We start from the raw sequence: 20,396 nt of genomic DNA, 5'->3' as shown, positions 1-20,396 counted from the left end.
CTCTAAATATCAATTACCACAGAGCCTAAGGAAATCAGGCGAGGGAAAGGTCAGGAAGGGACTGGAACGGGAAGGGAGGCTGAAACGAGAAAAGCAAAAGACAAACAATGGGTGAAGTGTACACCATACTGACTACTCTTGGTAATTCTCGCTAGAACACCACCTACCACGGTCACTAACTGAAATCTCTTCTTCTCCCTCTTGGTAGGTAGTGAAAGGAACTACTTCCACCTACAAACACAAATCTGTAATACAGAAAACAAGATCAGCTTTCAAGAAGGCGATTCCACACCCCAAACACTCATCATTTCTCTCCCCTCATGCATACCTTCCAGCCTTCCTGGGTTTTGCACCAAACAAAAATATCCCTTGAGTATTTCCTCTAGAACCACGAGAGGATAAAAAGCCAAAAAGAACTGTAAATGTTATTTGAGACTCCAGTAAAGTCCACAATAAGAACACAGTCTCACAAACTAAATAGCCGGCTTTCCAATGAATCCAAAATAAACAGTGTTCTCACAAAGTCCAATGCACTCCACAAATGTACAAGAACGCGCCTCCTCGAAGACGCTGTTACTCACAAGGTCCCAAATGAACATACACGAGCCGGTGCTTGAACCGCGTTCAGCAGCCGCTGAACGCCTGAACGGGAAGCTGCCGCTCCCGCTTGTCTTTCCTCTCAGCCGAGAGAACGAAAGCCTTCCAGAGCGGCCGCCTAAGATTCGGCCGCTTCACCCCTCTGACAGCCAAAATGTAACCGCTGCTTCCAGCCCCAGCCGGGACGGATAGAAGGGGAAATCCAAAAAGAACCACACAGTCACACGGCAGCCGCCGCACGCCGTATTTCCTCGGAAGAGGACTCCGCTTGGCCGGCTACCTGCCAAACGCGGGAAACCACTGGTTCAGAGCACAGAATTCAAAATCCAAAATCACGTACACAGCGCCCCAGCAGGCAGGGAACTAAATAGATGATGACACCTCCTACCTGCTAAGCCTTCTGGTAGTTGTAGTATATGTCTCCTTCAGGACAAAACTATATCAATAGGCGCTCAGAAACCAAATCATGACAGTATATCCCTCCTTACCAGAGCCTTCTTGCCCCAGGCTTACCCGGATGACCGGCAAAAAAGCGTCGAATTGCAAGAGGAGCATGAACCTCCGAACTCGGTTCCCATGAATCATCCTCGGCAGCATACCCTTTCCAGGACACTAGAAACCACAATTTCTTCTGCTGGAATCGGGAATCCACAATTCTGCGCACCTCATATTCCAGATTCCCATCACGTAAAACAGGAGGGACAGCCCTTCTGCGAGCCGCAAAAGCTGGTTTCAATAAACTGCAGTGAAAGACAGGATGAATCCTTAATGAAGCTGGAAGCTTGAGTTTGTATGCCACAGGATTCACCCGTCTCACCACAGTATAAGGCCCAATATAACGGGGATGAAAAACGCTCCGGAAGCGGAAACGGATGTTTTTTGTAGAGAGCCACACTCTATCCCCCCCCTAATACTCTGGCCCTTCCCTCCGATGCTTATCTTCCCATTTCTTGTATGACACTTTTGCCTTATCCAAAGAGGCCTGCACCTTCCTATGGATTTTCAAAAGCGCCTTCACTTGGCCGGCCACCGTCGGATGATTGACCACATCACAGGGAATGGTCACAGGTAGGATGTTTGCATTGAATCCGGAATTTGCTCGAAAAGGTGTCTCCCCAGTGGAACAGTGCCAAGCATTTTTGTACGACAGTTCCGCAAGCCATAGCAGAGAGACCCAAGAATCCGCCGCCTCATCCGCATAGCAGCGAAGATATTTTTTCAAGTTCTGATTTAGTCTCTCTGTCTGACCGTCAGATTGTGGATGGAAACTGGTCGACAAGGCCGCAGAGATATTCAATGCTTTACACCAGGTACGCCAGAACCTGGCTACGAACTGCGGACCCCTGTCCGAAATGATGACTTGCGGAATCCCATGAAGCCGAACCACCTGAGATAATAGCAACTGGGCTGTCTGCGAAGCTGAGGGAAGGTTTCTGCAAGGGATGAAATGTCCCATCTTGGTGAAACTATCCACCACGACCAAGATGGCATCGTTCCCTTTATCCATGGGTAAACCCAACACAAAGTCCAAACTGATCACCTGCCATGGCCTCGAGGGGGTGGGCAATGGCATGAGCAACCCTGCTGGCTTAGTATGTACGTTCTTAGCTCTTGCACAGGCTTCACACTGGGTTACCCACAGCCGTACATCCCTCACCAAGCCTTCCCACCAGAAATGACGTTGCACTTCATGCACGGTCTTTTGATGTCCCTGATGTCCGGCCATTAAAGCATTGTGACACCAATTGAATGCCATTAAACGAAGGGCATGGGTCGGAAGGAACAACCTGTTCTGCACCATAGGTAAGCCATGTTTCAGTGACCGGTGAACCGTCACATCCGCCCACTCTCTCCATTGCTGTGGTGAACGTTGCTTAGCCACTACCTCCAGAAACTGTTCCACCTGAACTGAACACAACACCACCTCAGGCGAGAGTATAGATTTAGGAGCCATCCTCTCGTTACTTTCAGGACACAAAACACCTGGATAGAGAATCAGCTTTTCTATTCTCCGCTCCCGGTCGGAAAGTAATGGTGAAGTCATACTCAGCAAAAAACAGCATCCAATGCATCTGGCGTTGGGACAGATGTCGTGCCGTCTTCAGGTACACCAGATTGCGGTGATCAGAATACACCGTCACAGGATGATGACCTCCCCACAGGTAGTGCCTCCACTCCTGAAACGCTTTCTTTACTGCCAGCAGTTCTTTTTTGGCGATAGTATAATTCACCTCCGCCGGATTAAGTTTCTTTGAAAGAAAAGCTACAGGGTGCAACTGGCTTGTCACTGGATCTCGCTGTGATAACACTGCCCCAATCGCCACATCAGAGGCATCCGCTTCTACCACAAATGGTACATCCATCTGGGGGTGCATTAGAACGGGTGCAGTACTAAATGCAGTTTTAAGTTGTTCAAAAGCTGCCTCAGCCTCCTGAGTCCACGAAAAAGGAACTCCCTTTTGCAACAAACGAGTTATAGGAGAGACCAGCTGGGAAAAATGGGATATAAACCTCCTATAATAATTAGAAAACCCCAGGAAGAACTGGATGTCTCGCACATTCGAAGGGACCGGCCACTCCAGAACCGCCGTCACATTTCTCTCTGCCATGCTGAACCCACGGGGAGTAAGAATCACCCCCAGGAATTCCACCTCATCCACTCCAAACTCACACTTACTCAATTTACAGAATAAGTGATGTTCCTGTAACCTTTGCAATATATCAGGAATACATGGCTCACATGCTGGGCAGACGTCACAGAATAGATCAGTAAATCATCAATGTAGATGATCACAAACCTGTCCAGGTACTCCTTCATAATATCATTTATGAAGAACTGGAATGCCGCCGGGGCATTACAAAGCCCGACCGGTATTACCAGGTATTCATAAAGACCAAAACAGGTCTTAAAAGCCGTCTTCCACTCATCACCCGCCCTTATCCTGACTAGATGATAAGCCCCTCTCAAGTCCAGGCGTGTATAAATACCTGCCTCCCGGACCTGATCCAAAAGAACGGCGATGAGAGGAAGCGGATACCTGTTTCGTACAGTCACCTTATTCAGTTGTCGATAATCAATGCATGCTCTCAATTCCTTATTAGCCTTTGAAATGAAAAAAAGTGGCGAGGCAGCAGGGGAGCGTGAGGGGCGAATAAAACCAAGGGAACAAAAATGATCTAAATATTTCCTCAAATGCTCCGTTTCCGAAACAGATAAGGCATATACCCTACAGGAAGGTACCGTCGCCCCTTCCACCAAATCAATTTGGCAGTCATATTCCCTATGCGGGGGACACGCCTCCGCCTTCACCTCACTAAACACATCCCGAAAGCAAGCATAAGCCGAAGGCAACTCAACCTCCTTTTCTACAGCCGTGGCTATAGCATACCCTTGAGCCAAAGAGGTCGCATGGGATACTGGAGACATTAAACAACGGCCCCTACACTCCTCAGACTCAAATCCTACCGTTCTCGCTCTCCAATCAATAGAAGGATTGTGTTGCCATAACCAGGGCATTCCAAGGATAACCTCATATTGAGGTGCCTCGATGATGTTCAACACAATCCTTTCTCGATGGCTACATCCCTCCCCCGGCATAACCAGTTCCACGTCCTCAGTATGAGCAGTAATAGGACCAGACTTCAACTGCGTGCCATCCACAGCCAACACCAACTCTGGTCTACCAAGAGGCACTTTCTCCAACCCCAGTCTGTCGACCAACCCTTGATCGATAAAGTTGCCTGTCGCTCCAGAATCAATCATGGACACTACAGAATGGCTTCCATGATCAGTGTTCAAAAACATGGACAATACAATATGGGTCTCAGACTTCTTACATGCGGACACCTCTAATGACGGTATTTTCCACTCAGGAGATGGCCTATGTTCCAAAGAGGTGCCCTCAGCCCCAGGAAGACCAGCAGGACTAGCCACTGCCTTAGTACCCGCTAGCTGTTTAGCTGGAGAGAAGTAATTCAACTTTTTTGGCCTAATGGAGCATTCCCTGACGAAATGCCCCTTTTTTCCACAATACATGCAGAGACCCAAAGATCTTCTACTCTCCCTCTCTGAGAATCGCCCCTATCTCCATGGGTTCAGGTCCCGTATCCTTTACACTAGAACGCCCCCCATAGGCAGCTCCCCCACAGATCTGTCACCCCTCTTACGTTCTCCACCTCTGTCTGTCATACGGTGATCTAATCTTAGAGTGAGGTTAATCAAGTCGATACATGTTTTAGGCTGGGGGTCAATCTGAGCTAACACATCTTTGAGTTCCTCATTCAGACCCTGATAATACAAAGCCATCCGTTTCTCCTCAGGCCAGGATGTCTCCACCACCAACCTATTGAAGGCAGTCATATAGGTTACGAGTTCCTTTCTCCCCTGACGCAACCCTAACAACTCCCTATCCGCACTCAGCATTGTGGCACGTCTGTCAAAGACCCTTTCAAACTCCGTACGGTACTCATCCCAATCAGACAAAAGAGCATCATCTGTTCTTACTAGAGGCACAGCCCAGTTAGCCGCATCCCCTGTCAAATAGGAAATAGCAAACTCTACCCATGACAAATGGGAAGGGAACGAGGCGGGTCTACATGAGAAGTGCAAGGTGACCTGGGTCAGGAAGGTCTGTATTTTAGCCGGGTCCCCAGAATACCTTTCCGGACTGGCCAATGGTATAGGGGGAGACACAGTAACCTGTATAGGTGATCCACTAGTAGTGGCATCAAATGGATTGCGTGCTTGTCTATCAAAACGTTCTTTCAACGCTGCGGTTTCAGCCCTAGAAGCCTCAAGTTCATGCTGAACCACACTCAGCGCATGCAGCACATCATCCAGAGTGGCCATCCCTATAGCACCCCCTGACCAGGAGGAAAGCAATACTTGGGTACGTGATTCTGTCACGACCACGTATCTTCAGGATCAGGGCGATGCTATATAGGGGTCCACCTCCAGACTGCCCTAAGCTCTGAATATCAATTACCACAGAGCCTAAGGAAATCAGGCGAGGGAAAGGTCAGGAAGGGACTGGAACGGGAAGGGAGGCTGAAACAAGAAAAGCAAAAGACAAACAATGGGTGAAGTGTACACAATACTGACTACTCTTGGTAATTCTAGCTAGAACACCCCCTACCACGGTCACTAACTGAAATCTCTTCTTCTCCCTCTTGGTAGGTAGTGAAAGGAACTACTTCCAACTACAAACACAAATCTGTAATACAGAAAACAAGATCAGCTTTCAAGAAGGCGATTCCACACCCCAAACACTCATCTGCAATTTCTCTCCACTCATGCATACCTTCCAGCCTTCCTGGGTTTTGCACCAAACAAAAATATCCCTTGAGTATTTCCTCTTGAACCACGAGTGGATAAAAAGCCAAAAAGAACTGTAAATGTTATTTGAGACTCCAGTAAAGTCCACAATAAGAACACAGTCTCGCAAACTAAATAGCCGGCTTTCCAATGAATCCAAAATAAACAGTGTTCTCACAAAGTCCAATGCACTCAACAAATGTACAAGAACGCGCCTCCTCGAAGACGCTGTTACTCACAAGGTCCCAAATGAACATACACCAGCCGGTGTTTGAACCGCGTTCAGCAGCTGCTAAACGCCTGAACGGAAAGCCGCCGCTCCCCCCTTGTCTTTCCTCTCAGCCGAGAGAACGAAAGCCTTCCAGAGCGGCCGCCTAAGATACGGCCGCTTCACCCCTCTGACAGCCAAAATGTAACCGCTGCTTCCAGCCCCAGCCGGGACGGATAGAAGGGGAAATCCAAAAAGAACCACACAGTCACACGGCAGCCGCCGCACGCCGTATTTCCTCGGAAGAGGACTCCGCTTGGCCGGCTACCTGCCAAATGCGGGAAACCACTGGTTCAGAGCACAGAATTCAAAATCCAAAATCACGTACACAGCGCCCCAGAAGGCAGGGAACTAAATAGATGATGACACCTCCTACCTGCTAAGCCTTCTGGTAGTTGTAGTATATGTCTCCTTCAGGACAAAACTATATCAATAGGCGCTCAGAAACCAAATCATGACAAGAATTCAACAACTGTTCAGGTAACACAAGAGGAACTTTAGTAGGGTTGATATGAATTGGAGAGAGGACCTCCAAGAAAGATCCACGTCTTTGTAGCAAAGAAAGCGCAGCTATCGACGCAGCTATCGACAGAGGCAACTGCTTAGACAGTGTTGTAGACGATGTAGAAGTTGCTGTGGGCGTAGATGAACCAAACCTGAAGAGCCATGCATGAAGGCAGCTGTAGCGTCGACGAGGTAGCCGTCGATGAAGTAGTCATTGACAAGGCGGGCGTCGATGAAGTGATCGTGGACAAGACGAGCCTCGACGACGAGACAGCCGTCAATGAGGCAATTGTCGACGAGGCAATCATTGACGCTACTCTTTTAATCTTCATCGTCGAAGGAACGTTGACGGTAGACTTCACCTCCTTCGTCGATGAGACTGGTCTCACGGCGACTGATACCAGCATTGACGGCGAAGATGCCGACAACATTATCATCTGCGGCTACGGCGACGAGAAAGTAGTAGTCGACGTCATCGCCGCAGCGACCGAACGCTATGCCGACGAAGACATTGTCGTTGAGCTCGTTGACGAGGGACCCCATTTCTGAGGTAAATCTCTGTCAGAAACTTGTTTTCAAGCCTGAGACTCCACAGTATTTCTCTAGGGCTTAGATGGCATAGTTTTACTCTTAGAAGGTGGAGGAGCCTTTTTTTAAGTAGAAGGCAGCTCAGCACTCTTAGAGGTGTGCTGTATTTTTGAAACCTTAACCCCAGGAGAAGATAAGTCTGTGTCAGCAGTCCTCTTCCTAGAGAAGGTAGTGTTAACAGAGGCAATACTCCCAACTTCAGATAAGGGATTGTCCTCATCTTTAATCTTCTCTAGCCACAGAAGTAGACGCCCCTCTCTGTCCCTCAGAGTCTTTTGTGGGAAAGTTCTGCAAATCTTGCAGTCTCTCACCTGGTGGTCAGGATACAAGCAGAAAATTCACTTCTTGTGGGGGTCTTCTGAAAACAGCCGGAGCTTCCCACAAGATTCACAAGGTCAAAAAAGAGATTTCTTTGAAGAAAACATCATGAAATGAAGAATTTCTGAAGAAACCTGAGAAGTACTAAGCAGAGCTCAGGGAGACTCCCTTCACACGACGTGAGATTGAAACTCTGAGAGACATAGCCTCTGAGGAGAACATTCTGGAGGGTGATGTCGCCTGATTGGCTGCGGTTTGGACTACACATAATGACTTGGACGAGTCATGAAAGTGGAGGATTTTTTCCTTTTGACTTCTAGCTACTTTACTTCCTGGTTCTAGATTACCTATGATATGGTTTCTATATGCATGTTTATTGCTATTTTTATGTACCGTGGGACTCCCACTCTGACAACAGGGAATGATTCAGGCATGTGAATCTATGAAAGATACCAATACTGGAGAACCATCAAAGTCCAGTAAAGAGGGTGGGCACATGTGAATCTATGGCACTTAATGTCACAAACAGATGCTTAGGGTAAGTAACATTTGCTTTCATTGCATGTGTAGCTGTAGCTATACATGATGTGCACAGACTGTAAAGCACTTCTCCCAACCCCATGCTGGCAACAATAATGTTGATGACGGTGAAGACTCTTATGATGAAGAAAACCTATTTTGCATCTGCAGGATGCCGGTGGGCTGGACACTCCTCCAGACGTTAATCTTTCCTCCCCTTATCCATGCTATGGCAAAAGAAGAGCTTGTCTATTTCACTTTCTCACACACAAAAAGGGGGGAGAGGCACAGCACAACCACAACTCCAGCAGCTCCTGTCACAACTGTAGCACACACAGAGTGGAGTAGTGCCTCTGAAACTGTGCAAGAGAGGTGGCACGTGCTCAGTGAAAAAATACTGCCCTCACTCACAAAAATGTGACATGCTTCATCATCGGGCTTGCTTCAATACACTCCTGCGAAGACCAACTCCTGGGGTGGAGCAAAGGGGATGGGAAGACAATACAAACATATAAAAAATAATGATATAAGTAATGGATCGTGGGATCACCAAAAGAAAAAAGTGAGTGAAGATTAAAACTAGTTGAGTGGTATCTTTTGTAAGTAATTTATTCCTAGATCCACTGACTAGGATTAAAAATGTGAAAGGATGGTGGTGACAGGAAAGTATTAGGAGTTCCTTCACCCCTCCTTTCTGCCAAGTAATCAACATGTTTCAGCTGTTTGACTTGTGCCTAGAATTGCAGGTCACCACAGCATTTATCAGGACCTTCCTGATCCCAGTATCTAACAAATGCCTCAATACCCCGTGTTTCGAATCTACAGAACTAGTTGTTCGAAGAGAGAGGGACCCATTCAGTAACTCACTCCAGATAATTGAGTTTCAAATAATTCATGTTTAATCTGGCGAGTAAGAGGAGGAGACCCCTGTAGTCAAACTTACTCCAAGGGTCGTGCTCTGCCTCGACCTCTTGTCTTGGACTCGTCGTGTCTCTATCACATCAGTCATTAGGAGTGCAGACATTTTGGAACTCACCCTGCCCACAACAAGATTGTTATACATTGCCCTGTGGTTAATAGGCAAATGGCAAGGTGACCTATATTTGCTCTCACTTGTCTGGATTTTCTGCATGTGGAGTTAGTGCAGACATAATGGCATCAACGTCACTTTTGATATCGATGCTGAGCCAGTAGCCTCCAACACCACGACGCATGACGAAATCACTATCTAAATTCTCTCGATGCAGTCTAGCAACTGGGCCAATTCATATGGTGTTGAATATTTGATTTGAAGTTTCTATTCAAAAGCAGGGATTAGCTGCTCAGTAACAGCTGGCAGAACAAATGACAGCATTAGCACTACTTTTTTTTTATCTGACAAAGCAAGCAGGTGGGTTGATTCTCCTATTCATACCTAGGACCCTCTTATACAATTAGGCTCCAGCCACTATATGAAGGAAAGCTAGTTTTGACCCTGCCAGGTAGGGGAGTGGCCACGAAGTAGAAGCCAGGCTAGTCTGGTGCCAGCCATGTCCTGGCATATTGAACAGGAAATCCTGGACAATGTTATAGTATGTAAAAAAGAGAGTGCTGCAAAAGGAGGTGGTGTGATTGTGGGGAAATAATATGGTTTGGGTGGGAGGTTTTCTCCTATCACAGAGTATTCCACAGGATATATCTGACACCTCAACCACCACCTTTTCAGAACATAATTCCGACTCATGCTGGAAGGTGAGATTTCATAGAATAGAATACTGCTGGCACATAGGTACAGTGCCTGCTCTTCAAGGGTTAAATGGTTGGCCTACCTTTACCTGCTTGAATGACACAAAAGACAGAAGCACTCCTGACTCCAAAAGGGGCCAGCTAACTTAAGAACACTAGACTCTCCACAAGACCAGCTGTAGAGAGATTTGGTGGCAAAACTGTGACCGGAGGAGTTACTGGCTGCAAGACTGACCAGAAGAAGCATTTCCAGCAACTGGAAACCACTTCTAACCGTAAAATGATTGAGAAGGACAAACTGCTTGGTGTATTCAAGCTCCACTCTATTGCCAGCAGCCTGAAAAAACACCTATTTCCTGGTCCATCATGAGCTGTTCATATCTCAAGTTTCCATTTAGCAATTATTATTATCTTGGTCTCACTTGCTCATTAATGTTTTCTCTATTTTTCTAAATTTGGTTGGGAATTTGATTGTGCTGTGTGCTTTACTTTAAAATTGTTGGTAATGCTTGAATTTAGCACACACTTCTCTGGGGACTGCCTGTTGCTTGTGCCTTAACTACCAGGGGTTGAGCAAATATTCTCTCAGAACTTTTGTAGTGTGTTTATCTAGGTACCTGAATCAATATTCCTATTCTTTGCCCTTGTCCGGTTATAAATCAATAATATCCCTACAACGGCATAGAAACCCTTTTCATAATTCAGCCATAGCGCATGCTGTCACATTAAGCAAGCCTATTCCTCCAGACCCTAGAAAGCACACCGAGTTCTTAAACAAATCCAAGCCTCCAGCAACCTGGGAAATCCCCGCTGCTTGTTTTGATTTCGTCCGAGAACTCCTGTAAAGCACTGTAAGAACGACCAGTTCTTAGTGACATCTTTATTGACGTCTTATGTCCAGCCTTACGTCAAACCCGGCACCTTTCAGGTATAAATATACCAACGTTGCCTTAAGCAAACACACGGTGGTAATCCTGGAGCAGAGCAGCTATCTACTTCCGAAGAGCCCAGCTGATGCAAGAGCCCACGGACGCTGCCCCTCCCTTTTGACGCGCTGAGAAAGACGCTGTCTTTTCTCTTGCCGAGAAATCCAGCCTCCGGCGTTTCCAGCTTACCCTTGCGGGTGACTGGGATACCGAGTCCTGAGAGAGAGATACCAGCCCTCCTGCCTTCTAATACCCAGGTACTGAACTGACTAAACCCTTACAGAGAATTCTTGAGTCAGATTCTTGGCAAAACAAACTTAACTTAAACTGCTACTTACTTACTCCCTCCCACGTATTAGGCTTAGGTCAGGTACACCGGGGTAGGCGTAGTTAGAAGCACCAGTTGAGTACGATTAGTCAATGTATATATGTATGTATCTATTGGATCCATTTTAAAGTATCATATGGCTAAGAAACCATATCCATGCTTTTACAGTATTATTTCATAATCCTGCTTTTACTGTATGCACTTTACTTAACTATAAGTATTGCAATTGTAGCAATTCATTTCTCTTGTATGAGGAAAGAGACTGCTCAATAAATAACACCTTTTATTGAAAACGCCCGTCTCTCTTTTCTCTGCAATCTGGTGAAACTAAGTACGCACTTATTGACTGAGTGAAATAGCTGTCTTTTGTTTTCACACGACTCTAGAGATACACTCTTAATCAGGGAGAGCAAAGTTGTCATGTTTTATGGTTGTCAGAAACTAAATCCCTTCTTGTCTATCCAGGGAGGTTAAACTCCTCCTCGCTTATTCGAGAAAGTTTCTAGTGAACTCTGAGCTAGCTGGCAAAAAAACTTAAGTCTAATATAGTCAGTAGAGACCTAGTTAACCTCTGTCCTACGTCTACACTACTGAAGATATTATTCCAATGCGCAGAGCCTATTGGGACTATAGGAACTACACTACATGGCGCCCAAACGTTTGGTAAGGCGATAAATCTAACGCAAGACATTAGAGTAACTCAGTCGTGCTTTTTCACACAGACCCTTTCTCCCGTAAATACTCCAAAGACGTCTGGAGTGGGTCAAAGGTTAAAATCCGCCGGAACTTAGTAGGAAGAGATTCCTATGTATAGTTTTTGGTTTATTCAAAGTTGAAGGATACAGTTTTCCAAAATATTGTGCACCTAATCTTTGTTTCCTTGGAAACCTGCTCTGAAAACTTTCATTAAAACAATGTCAACTAACAGCGACAGCAACGAAACCAGTGAGACTGCAGTAGATGCAAATCAACGGGGTTTCGATGTTACAGGGTTTAATGAAAACGAACCGGGTGCAATTATCATCCCGGAAAACATAAGAAAAACTATAACTCTTAAACTTATAGAAAATGGACTAACACCAAGAGGTGGTACAGTCATATTCATAATTGAGGCACATGAACATCGGCAGACAGAGGTATTCTATTCATGGATAAACTTTCCAGCACCAAACGCTGTCACACATGACTTCCACTATTACAAAATAGAGGAACCTCGGGATGAATACACTCCTTTCAAGGAGGTTGAAATCCCATTAAAATACCAAGAGCACCTGCTCTGGTTTAAAGGCGCCCTAAAACATAATAATCACATCACCAGGCTCGGTCCACTAGGTAGACCAGGAGCAACATGGCCGGTTCTAGCCAGCTACACACCACATCCTGACATTAATAGAATGTCAAGCGAAGAAATCTTAGTTAAAATAAAAGAATTAACACAGGCATATAGAGACTTAGTTCAATTGGCAACTGAGAATATAACTTTCCTCCAGAAGTTGAAAGAAACAGATATAGCAGAACAACCATTTGAACTTGCCAGAATCATAGAAAAATCCTATGAAGAACTAGGAAGAGATAGTTTGGGTGGGAAACCAGTAAAACCCCAACTAACTGAAAATCTTGAAAAGATATTTATTAAAAATAATCTAAACACTCCAAAAAAGAGCTGGGATGGAAATAAACAATCCACTCCCAAAGAAAAAAGATTCCAGTCCAGAGGAAGGTCTCCTCGGCGGAGAGAAAGATCTCCGGACCAAGGACACAAGTCTCCCCAGAGGGAGCCCTCTGAGAAAAGCTACAACCTTAGAAATAGGGATAATTTGAAGAAACCTGATAGATATAAAGATATTGATACACGTCCCTCTCGATCTTTTCAGACGTCCTCACAGAAATCGGAAAGAAGAGGACGGTCAGAACACAGGGAAGAGCACGTCAAGTCCAAAGACAAGGAACCTGCTCATCAAAGTAAAAAATTACAATTTCCAAAAAAGAAGGTAGCCAGTATTAAAGTAATCAAACATGCCGAGGATACTGAGGACACATCGGAAAAACGGAGAGTGGGCTCAGACAATGCTAGACAGCGCAGCAGAAGTGAGCATAGCTCGCAAGATCCTGATGAATCATCTGGAGACAGTGGACACGAATGAATACATTCAGGTGGAAACTGCAGTTTATCTAGGTACCTGAATCAATATTCCTATTCTTTGCCCTTGTCCGGTTATAAATCAATAATATCCCTACAACGGCATAGAAACCCTTTTCATAATTCAGTCATAGCGCATGCTGTCACATTAAGCAGGCCTATTCCTCCAGCCCCCTAGAAAGCACACCGAGTTCTTAAACAAATCCAAGCCTCCAGCAACCTGGGAAATCCCCGCTGCTTGTTTTGATTTCGTCCGAGAACTCCTGTAAAGCACTGTAAGAACGACCAGTTCTTAGTGACATCTTTATTGACGTCTTATGTCCAGACTTACGTCAAACCCGGCACCTTTCAGGTATAAATATACCAACGTTGCCTTAAGCAAACACACAGTGGTAATCCTGGAGCAGAGCAGCTATCTACTTCCAAAGAGCCCAGCTGATGCGAGAGCCCACGGACGCTGCCCCTCCCTTTTGAGGGGCTGAGAAAGACGCTGTCTTTTCTCTTGCCGAGAAATCCAGCCTCCGGCGTTTCCAGCTTACCCTTGCGGGTGACTGGGATACCGAGTCCTGAGAGAGAGATACCAGCCCTCCTGCCTTCTAATACCCAGGTACTGAACTGACTAAACCCTTACAGAGAATTCTTGAGTCAGATTCTTGGCAAAACAAACTTAACTTAAACTGCTACTTACTTACTCCCTCCCACGTATTAGGCTTAAGTCAGGTACACCGGGGTAGGCGTAGTTAGAAGCACCAGTTGAGTACAATTAGTCAATGTATATATGTATGTATCTATTTTATCCATTTTAAAGTATCATATGGCTAAGAAACCATATCCATGCTCTTACAGTATTATTTCATAATCCTGCTTTTAGTCTATGCACTTTACTTAACTATAAGTATTGCAATTGTAGCAATTCATTTCTCTTGTATGAGGAAAGAGACTGCTCAATAAATAACACCTTTTATTGAAAACGCCCGTCTCTCTTTTCTCTGCAATCTGGTGAAACTAAGTACGCACTTATTGACTGAGTGAAATAGCTGTCTTTTGTTTTCACACGACTCTAGAGATACACTCTTAATCAGGGAGAGCAAAGTTGTCATGTTTTATGGTTGTCAGAAACTAAATCCCTTCTTGTCTATCCAGGGAGGTTAAACTCCTCCTTGCTTATTCGAGAAAGTTTCTAGTGAACTCTGAGCTAGCTGGCAAAAAAACGTAAGTCTAATATAGTCAGTAGAGACCTAGTTAACCTCTGTCCTACGTTTACACTACTGAAGATATTATTCCAATGTGCAGAGCCTATTGGGACTATAGGAACTACACTACACTTTCTATTGAGAATCTGGTTGAGTTTATTGGCTTTGTCTGGGTGCTCCCACCCATAAACCCCATTTCTGGAGAAGTGTGGCTCAATGGTTAGAGTGGCAGACCCTGATGCAGAGGTCTAGCCCGGGACCAGGGTTCAATTCCCCACCTCGGTGGGTCTTGGGCTCAAAATTCCACAGACCTGATAATTCTCGCCTCGGTGCCTATTCCAGTCATGGAGTCCCACTCTGCAACTCTGGGCAATAGCTTGCTTAATCTCCACAATGGCACCCAAAACGCTAAGGATGCCTGGCCTCCACCTTGGGGGTGCCCAGGAGTGGACACCTCACAGGGAAAGCCAGGATGGGTTCCACAGCGGTATTCGTACAAGCGCCTTGAGACCCTTGCGGGTGAGTAGTGCGCTATACAAGTATCAATTTACATTTCTGACAGTAGGCAACATAAAGCACATCTGACAAAAATAGCCACAGCAATATTGTTATACGTTCCCCAGTTTTAATCACAAGTTTACAAACAGTTATGATAGGACACCATCAACACAAGACCTTATCCAGCAGTAACAGATCCAAGACCTCCCCACCACATTATGGTTCATTCCTACCAATCCATCACTAGTCATCTATTGTGTATTGTGGTCTACACTTACCCCAGTTCCAAGTGATCTTTCTTTCAGTTTTAGCCCACAGGAGCCCCGTGCTTCTCTCCAGCCAGCTAACCTGGCCTGAGTAGGGAAGGAGGCGCTGGCCAGTGCCTGGAGCCCTGGCTTCCCAAACAAAAGCCATGAATTCACCCCCCTGCAACGGGGGAATTGCGAAAGGTGTCCAGCCTAAAGGAGCCCCAGACTTCTTCCTGGTCCAACAACACCCTGGCCTAGTTAGGGAAGGTGACCCTGCCCGGAGCCTTGAGCCCTGGCTTCCCAGGGGAAAGCCAAGGCTTTTCCCGCCTCTCATGAATGGATTACAGGAGAGGTCCGAACAGCAGGTGTCCTAGACTCCTCACCAGTGCAAAGCCTCCTGGGCCTGGCATATTCCTCTGCCTTCCTGTGGGTTCCATCTCCACTCCACACCTTTGAAGGGTACAAGGATTCTCAAACCTAGGGTACTTTCTCAAGGAGAAAAAATGTTCCCATCAGATTTCCGACCTGTACCACCCTGCATCATTTGGGATCCTTCGCCAAGAAGGTAAGTGATTGTACCCTCGGAGGATTTGGCAAACCTCAGCCTAATCTCACGAGTTCGTCTTAATGCAAGTGTGGTGTATCTCAATATCAATTGGTAATCTGACTAGCAGTGTTCAAAGGTGAAAATAATAAGTGGCTGGTGTGAAACCTTATAAAATTGGGTAGTGAAGAGGTAATAAGTATTTTAATAGGTACCTATGCATTCCCAAAGCTAAAAACAGTGCATATTAGTGTAAACAAATAACTACTAGGAGAGATGTTGGGTCGACATGTTTCTGCAGTTACAACGGGGCCCAGAGGTCTCCTACTGCTTCTTCAGGACCATGATTAATGCTAATGCTAGGTGAAAAATAAAGCAAGTGAAACAAACATTTTTTTTAATATCACCTGAAGTTCTCCTGGTTATGTGGTCCAATGTGAACCAAAGAGGAGCAGACAAAACAAACAAACAGATACACAGAAAGAAAAAGGATGTACACGTAATTAGTAGTGTAACACTGTCACAATCTGCCATCAAGATATGCTAATCATTTGTCAGGCAATCATGTAAAATTCTTTTATCGTGACATTTAGTGATAATGTATCAGTTTGATTACATTCTCACTCACCTATATCGTAGGAGAAAGTTACCCCACCTCACCTGGCCACAGCGCAGGTAAAACGGAGCACCACTCTGATGGGGAGAAAGAGAAGGTATTGAAGGAAGGATTAACAGCATTGCAACAACATTATCGGTCAAACTGCTCAAAACTCGAATGATTTCGTCTTTATCTATTGCTTGACCCGTCATGGGTGTTTTTCAATGGTGTGTCAAAAGTCATACTCATTTTTACATCGCGCGGTGGCCCCCGGTCACTGCTTCCTGTGAGCTTGATTTAAAAATGAAGGAGCCTTTTTACTATTACTGCCCCTGTATTTTAAGGATAAATGAGAATAAATGGAATATGAGCAGTGGCTGTCATTCGCTCATACTTTCCATGTCACTTTGAAGCCCTGTCTTTGTTCAACTCGAACAATGGCTGGGTGTACCGAAGGCAGAATCGGACAAAATAGTCCACTAAGCTTGCCTCCTTGCGAGTACGGTTTTTGTATAATCTTACCGTTATCATGAAGAGCGTAATTTAGACATTCCAGTCAAGATAACATCAAGCGTTTTGTTGAAAACTGATATACCGGCCAACGCTTACCTGTCCGTCGGTACCCCGGACGTCCTTCTGGGCTGTCTGTGGGGAGGTACCAAACGGAACAGTGGCGGCCATTATATTACGCGATTTCTTCTTCCTTCCGGACTCTGTGCGTCGTATGACGTCATACGTAAGCGCCCTCGAACCATGGAAATTGTAGTTTTGGAACTAAATAAAGCCCGGTTAGGCGCAATTAATCCACCCAGCTTGTGGTACTGAAATGAAAAGAGACGATCACACTATGCATATAAGTATAAATATACGCTGTAAATAGAGGCACTCGTCGTTATATGAAATTTAAACGGAGCTGCCATATTGTTGAATACTTCGAATAAAGATTCTTTTTTAACATGCAATTGGGACTGAAAGTCTTCTAAAGTCGAAGTTGTCAAGTGTCTTTTAGCTGTGTAATATGAATCCACCTATTCTTTAATTGAGTACTACATGTGACGTGCCATGGAAACGATAAATCTCACATGCTACAAAAGCGGTTTGGTGAAATAGTTCCGTTTTGATCATGGCACAATAGTCAGATCACATGGTACATTATGGCATGGTCCGAAGTAAGCCAAGGCATGCTCATAGTTATAACTTCATATAGTAAGGTGTGAAGTTCCTAGATGTTAATTTCTTTAAATAAGAGTCTCAGTATGAGAACCTATAACATACCCACAGGGAGCCCCAAACTTACTGAGATGGAGGTTATATAGGAGTGACAAATTGTCAGTGGCAGAAGTTATAATGACATCCAAGGGATCTCTTCGTTCAGTCCAATCTTATTAGTCTGTAGTCTATAGACCCATTTCTGCTCACGTCTGAACAGGAAAGAACTAACATCTGTTATATGTGACGGAATCAGTGGCTGTTCAAGTACTGTCCAGTGTAAGTCAGTGGGTGAGTGCTTTGCTTCGATGAAATGATTCGTAAGTCTTGTTGCCTGCTTTGAGCATCGTATTGAGCTTTTGTGTTCAGAAATGCGCACTTTAATTTTGCGAGTAGTCATCCCCACGTACTTTTTTTGCAGGGACACGTAATTAGATATACTAGGTTCATGCTATTACAATTGGTAAACCTACGCTGCTGCGATGGTCGATCCGTCCCAATGTCAATGGTCAATGTTTTTGACGTTTGTGGGCAGGCAGCGCAGTTACCACACGGGTGATGACCCGTGACTGCCGGCATATCCCACAGTGTCCCCACTGCTCGAGGGATGTCGCATTTTGGTCTAGTATGGACCAATCTGTCCCTTAGATTTTGTCCTCTCTTAAAAGCAAAGAGTGGGGGAGGCAGAGTATCATTGCCTGTGTTTAAGATACCCTAATGTTTCCTAACGATATTTTGGATCTGGTTAGACTGTGTGGAGAATGTGTTGACACAAGTTATTCGATCTAGTTTGGGCTTAGGAGGAAAAATTTCCAATAGGCTTGCTCTGTTGTTGTTTGAGGCCCTCTTTTTTGATTTTCGGATGAGACGGTTAGGATATTGTTTTGCTGCCAAATCTTTCGCCAGGCCATTGGCATGGACTTCAAAAGCAGACTTAGTTGAACAGTTCTGTTGTATTCGTAAAAATTGCCCGTAGGGCAAATTATCCCTTAATGACTTCGGCTGGCAACTGTCATAACTAAGTAGCGAATTCCTCGCCATGGGCTTGCGATACAGTTCGGATTCAAGGTCTGTGGGAGTAGTTGTGATCAGCAAGTCCAGAAAAGCCAGTTTATCATTGTGGTACTCCATCGTGAACTTGAGGAAACAATTCCTTTTGTTGAGCCACTCATGGAAGTTTTTTAACTCCTCTTCAGTGCCTCGCCACACCACTAGAACGTCATCAATGTAACGTTTCCACATGCGCAGACACCCTAGATGGGGGTTGGTGTCTGCGAAGATGTGGTCCTGCTCAAATTTATGTACGTACAGATTAGCGAGACTAGGGGCAAAAACGCTGCCCATACTAGTCCCGCTAATCTGCAAGTAAAGTGAGTCTTCGAACTGAAAAAAGTTTTCGGTCATTGCCAGCGTTGCCAGTGTCATTATTAACCTAACTGGGGTTATAGAATTCAACTCTCTCTCAGCCAACAGGCCCTCAATAACCTCAAGAGTCTCCATTTGGGGTATTGATGTATATAAACTCTCCACATCAAAGGACACCAAGAGGTCAGTTTCTCTGTCATATTCAATCTCAGGCAATAGCCTGAGGACATCCCTGGTGTCCTTTAGAAAGGTTGGCATCTCCTGTACCATAGGCTTGAGAAAGAAATCGACAAATGTCGATAGTGCCTCTAATAATGAACCTATCCCTGAGATTATAGGGCGCCCAAGAGGCGGGCGCTGTGTTATATGTATTTTCGGGAGTTGGTAGAAATAGGGCGTTCTAGGATCTCTTGTACATAAATACTGTCCTTCTTTCGTTGTAATCCACCCTTCTGTTAGAGCCTCCTCAACCATGTGCCCAATTTCTGTTGACAATCTCTCTGTGGGATCTGATGTTAATTTGCGATATGCCTTAGTATCATTAAGTTGGCGTAAACATTCGTTACGATAGGTGTCTACGTCCGGCAAGACTATGGCACCGCCTTTGTCCGCGGGTTTGATCACGAGAGAAGGATTGTTAGCTAATCCTTTTATTGTTTCTTGCTCTCTTTTGGATAAATTGTTAAAGGGTCTTCGAATATTTTGAAATAGGTTTCCCAGGTCATGGTCAACGGCCTCCTCAAAAGTGAGTGCTTTTGCTGGAAGACCAATCGTGGTTGGATTAAAGGTCGAAACTTTCTCTAGATAGTCAAGTCCGATTGTCTTCTCGGCACCCCACAACAGCACAATTTTAGGAAAATCAAAAGGTCATAGCTAACACCAACTTAAAAAGCCAATTGGTCTGATGTTGGCTTTTAGCATTTTGCCTTTGGTAATCTTTTTTTTAAAGCGTTTGTAAATCTTTATTAGAAATATATGATGAGGGTTGAAAAACAGGCTTGCAAAGATAAATAGAGAGGGTTGAATAAATGCATAGCGTTGCATAGGCAGGAATGCAGATAAACAAACAGGACGATTGCATAGATAAACATGTTTGCATAGGTAGGTAGCTAAACAGAGAGGGCCACAAACAGAGAAGTCAGAGAATATTGCCTAGACAGAGAAATTAATAAATGAGATGGATGGTCGGCTGGATGGGATGGATGGAGATACAAAGATGGATATAGATAGATAGGGTTGCACTGATAGATAAATGAATAGATAGATATCTGTCATCATAGCATTGAGTTACCAGATTTTAAAACTTAACTGAAAGAAGCTTCCTATGGAAGCTATGCATAAAACATGCAATGTGACTGGACAGTTTGCCTTTTCAAAAATAAGATACCTGAGGCAACTGGCTTAAAGTGATGTTAATTATTGAAATGATAATGAGAACATTGAAAACAAGGACGCAATTATATGGTGAAAGCTAATTTGGTGCATCAATTGTAGCGATTATATTTTAATAATTT

General features: G+C 44.9%; 1 protein-coding gene across 4 annotated transcripts in view; it reads right to left on the bottom strand.

Annotated features, from left to right (window-relative positions):
- Positions 1 to 20,396, bottom strand: part of LOC144770833 (C-type lectin domain family 2 member B-like) — a 356,826-nt gene that overhangs the window by 42,344 nt on the left and 294,086 nt on the right. The gene's annotated exons all lie outside the window — the stretch shown is intronic.

The sequence above is a fragment of the Lissotriton helveticus genome, chromosome 7 (genome assembly GCF_964261635.1).
Source record: "Lissotriton helveticus chromosome 7, aLisHel1.1, whole genome shotgun sequence".
Taxonomy (NCBI): domain Eukaryota; kingdom Metazoa; phylum Chordata; class Amphibia; order Caudata; family Salamandridae; genus Lissotriton; species Lissotriton helveticus.
Note: the sequence above shows the minus strand (reverse complement) of the source record. Positions and strands in the feature narration are given on the sequence as shown.